The sequence below is a fragment of the Euprymna scolopes genome, chromosome 29 (assembly GCF_053919585.1).
Source record: "Euprymna scolopes isolate OS-2025 chromosome 29, ASM5391958v1, whole genome shotgun sequence".
NCBI lineage: Eukaryota > Metazoa > Mollusca > Cephalopoda > Sepiida > Sepiolidae > Euprymna > Euprymna scolopes.
The window spans coordinates 87,967,037-87,971,672 of record NC_136510.1 but is presented as its reverse complement, the minus strand read 5'-3'; the positions used below and the strand labels follow the sequence as shown (position 1 = coordinate 87,971,672).

General features: G+C 34.7%; 1 pseudogene; it reads left to right on the top strand.

Moving 5' to 3' along the window:
* Window positions 1-391: 391 nt before the first annotated feature.
* LOC145252968 (U2 spliceosomal RNA) lies at window positions 392-614 on the top strand (annotated as a pseudogene).
* The last annotated feature ends 4,022 nt before the right edge of the window (window positions 615-4,636 follow it).

Here is a 4,636-nt window from a genome sequence, read left to right as displayed (position 1 = left end):
TCCGCTTACAATAGCGCATCAACTCACTGCTGTGGGACGAGGGTAAGCATTATGTGTGCAGAGAGGTCTGTGTCCGGAGTCTGAGCAAGGGACTCCCCGCTTGATCTCGACGAAGGATATTTTGTTTACAACATGGAGCCGCCGTTCCTGGCAAATTCCAATTTTTAAAATTTTTACATTTTTACGCTGATTTCCCCCGACTAAAACCCAAATATGAAGTTTTGCATGGGTCCGAATACCCTATATATTAAGTTTCATTTCTGTGAACCAAAAACTGACAGAGGAATTTGGTAGGCAAAATATTTTATATATATATATATATATATATATATATATATATATATATATATATATATACGGATACATAAATATGTATAGAAAGAGGTTTGTGTTTACTACTTGGCCTTTTGGCCGAGATCAAAGTGTAGTATCTGTTCTTCAGATGCGGCACTTCCATTTCTTGTTCTCTTTCAGTGGAGGAGAAATCCTTCACGACTGAGACAATTTTTATTTTTGTACCTTTTCTCCACACTAAAAAACGACCCTGGTGTCTAACTCTGTCCCGTGGGGAGACATTGTAAATAGGTACTATAACCAGTTTTACGCAAATATTACACACGTATAAATCATGTAGAATATCTGCATGAATATAATTACACGTAATAGTTTACTAAAGATGCTCATCCCATAAGAAAACCGAAAAAACTAATCGGGAATTAATTAAAATGAATGTTTAAAAGAATAGGCAAATTTGCTAGATCTGTTGCAGATGAATGCAATTCCACGACCCATACATAACAAAGTGGTATTTCCTTTTTAAATAGATAGAAAAAGGAGTTTTACTATGAATATTAATTAAAAAAAAAATATATATAGGAGTATAAGTATATATAGTCATCCACATACATTACTGTTTTATTGAATCAGAACTCATCAGTACGGCTAAACTAGCACCTTTGCTAGCCGGGAATTGAACTTACAACGATCGTGTTGATAATAGACAGTTTTAACCTCTGGCCCATGGTATCGGTTCTTGCAAATGACCTCATTAAATGTCTATTAAATAAACATTTGCCCACAGCTTTTACAGTGCTCGGACTGCTTGTTTATTTACAAAAAACAGCGATATATTTTGTAAATTTAATAATTATAAGAAAATAATCCTCCCTCTCTCTCTCTCTCTCTCTCTCTCTCTCTCTCTCTCTCTCTCTCTCTCTCTGCAAAAAAAGGATTTAAAAAAAATACAGTAACAATAAAAATAATACAAATGATAAATATTTGATATTAATTTAGGATAAAATGATAACCGAGTTGTTTCTCAATTTGGGGACGGAAAAATTGGTGTGGCGACAGTTGTGTTTTTATTATCAATAAAATTAATGCTTTCCTGTTTTCAATATAAGTGAACAGGGGTATTTTTTTCAGGATTTATCTTTTTTTTTCATTTTTTTTTTTTACAATTTTTTTTTTTACAATTTTTTTTTTTACATTTTTTTTTTTCACAATTTTTTTTTACATCTTTTTTTTTTACAATTTTTTTTTTACAATTTTTTTTTACAATTTTTTTTTTACATCTTTTTTTTTACATTTTTTTTACATTTTTTTTTACAATTTTTTGTCTTACATTTTTTTTTACAATTTTTTTTTTTACAATTTTTTTTTTTACATTTTTTTCTTTTACATTTTTTTTTTTTACAATTTTTTTTTTTACAATTTTTTTTTTACATTTTTTTTTTTTTTTTACAATTTTTTTTTTTTTTGTGGGGGTGCTTAGTGACCACTTGATAATAAACGGCCACGACGGAGAATTCTTGAGCTTGGCTTAGTAAAAGTGACGACAATGCTCATTTTTAATTTCGTTCGTATTATGTAGAAGCATCGAGAAAAAAAAAAAAAACTCACCAGCAATACACATTCTAATCTGCAAACAGTAATTAATTCTCCACCTTAAAACAAAATATTTTATGGATATTTTTTATAGTTAAATCATTCTTTTATGCAATATCAGAGCAATAATAATAATAATAATAATAATAATAATATTAATAATAATAATAAACCCACCGAATATATGTCAGCCTATGTCCCAGTAACATATATTGAGCAAGTTTCTAATAGTATTTTGTATAGTCTTTTTATTTTTAACTCAAACTTACCGTGTTCAGCAGAGAGTCCGACGCCATTTTTAATTTTCCAATACATCGGTAAACACTGTATGTTTTTCGAACTAAATAAACATGTTACATTAAATAAAAAAACTAAAAACTTATCCAGTTAGATAGAAAAGTAACTTATCTTGCCTTTGATAACATTTATTTGTTATATATTTGTTTTTTGATAACTTTTTCGAATCTATTTACAAACCCATGGTGAAGAAGAAGACTCTCGAGAATGCGGAACATATAGAAAATGCAACAGAAATAAAACAAAAATAAAATCAAGATAACCGAAGCTACGAAGTTGTAGACTGGCTACTACCTCCCCTTTCCATTTCCGTTCCCATTTCCCTCCCTTTCCCATATACCTTTCCAGCACCACCTTCCTCTACCCATATACCTCTTCTCCCTCTCATCCCATCCAAAAGAAAGAAAAAATGAAAAATAATTATAATGCCGGCATCGGCTGGCACTACACCAAATAGTCGAATGGTTAAGGAGGCCGAGTAGTGAAAGCACTTACTCCACTGGACAGGTATGGAAAGGACTGAGACGTTGAAGAGGCTTGTTGCCACCCAAATTCCTATGAAGACCAATGGTCATTGCCAACGAGAAATCAACGGCAAGCGGCTATTGCGATAACGCAAATTTATTTGCAAAGGTTGTCGAAAGAAGTGAGGATTACTGGAAATCTGAGGAGACTTGTTGTCACCCAGACTCCGAGAAACACCACCAGCTTTTATCAGTAAGCAATCTCTGATGATGGCCTGTGTGAGAACTCCTTGTGAGTGAAATAAAGCGCAAAGAGAACTGGGACCTTGGGGAGGCTTAGTGCCACTCAAATTCCAATACAGAGCAATGGCCGCTGCCAGCGAAAAATCAATGGTGAGAAGCTGTTGCAATAACGCAAATTTATCTGCAAATGCTATCGAAGAAGGTGGAGAGTACTGCACGTCCGAGGAGACTTGTTGCCACTCAGCTTCCAGGATACATCACAGGTTTTCAATCAGATCTTTGAGGACCTGTGTGAAAGCTCCATGTGAGCCAATAATAATAATTTGGAATCAGAGGAATGACGAAAAATACAACGAACAACAATAATAAAAACAACTGAAATATTAAGGAAAACCTTTGACTGGCACACATAAACCACAAGCGCAGGCCAGACAAACCGCCGCAGAGACAAAACATGAAGCGCTGCGCGGAACCAAGAACATTGAAGCTACATACCTATAATTTCTCTAACCCCACCCACATCCCCCATCACCACATCACTGCCCCACCCCCAAAAAAGAGTGAGACCGAATAGCAAAGAATAGTCAAGAAGTAAAGAAAGACCGAGGAGTGAGCACTGACCAAACCTCCACTGTATAAGTGCAAAGAGAACTGGTACCTTGGGGAGACTTATCGCTACTCCAAATCCAGTGAAGACCAATGGCCGCTGCCAACGAGAAATCAATGGCAAGCAGTTGTTGCGATAATGCAAATTTATTTGCAAATGTTATCGAAAGAGGTGGAGAGTACTGGAAATCTGGGGGGACTTGTTGTCACTCAGCTTCCAGGGAACACCACAATAATAATAATAAATACATAATGCAAAACACGGAAAGGAAAATCATGGCAGCGAGAAACACTGAGAAAATTGACAAAACAGAAAACAGAGAGATAAAGGATAAGACGAGAAAAGAAAAATGTGAAAAAAAGCAACAACACGGAAGATTCGTAAGGATGACAAAAGATGAGAATAACGAAAACACTTGGACATGGATGCGAAAAGGACACTTAAGCCAAGAAACTGAATTCCTAATAATCGCAGCACAAGATAAGTCAATAAGAACCAACTACATCAAGGCAAAAATCGATAAAATACAAGAAAACAGTAAATACAGACTCTGTGAACAAAGAGACGAAACGATAAACCATATAGTAAGTGAATGCAGCAAACTAGCCCAAAAGGAATACAAGAACTGACACGACCAAGTGAGAAGGGCAGTACACTGGGAATTATGCAAACAACTGCATCTCAAATGCACAAACAAATGGTATAAACATAAGCCGGCAACAGTACTTGAAAACGAAAATCACAAAATCCTATGGGACATGGACATAAAAACTGATAAACACATCCAAGCAAGAAGACTAGATGTCGTAATAATTAACAAGAAAGAAAAATCCTGTCAAATCGTAGACTTTGCTGTTCCAGCTGACCACAGGGTGAATATCAAAGAAAAGGAGAAACGGAGCAAATACACAGAGCTAGCCAGAGAGCTGACTGGAATATGGAAAATGAAGAAAATCAAAATAATACCTATAATAGTAGGAGCACTAGGAACAATCCCGAAAAACTTTGAAAAAAGAATCAAAGAAATTGGAATCAGAGGAATGACTGAAAAAAATACAACAAACAACAACAATAAAAACAGCTGAAATATTAAAAACAAACCCTTGAATGTGGAGACTAACACACACGAACCACAAAC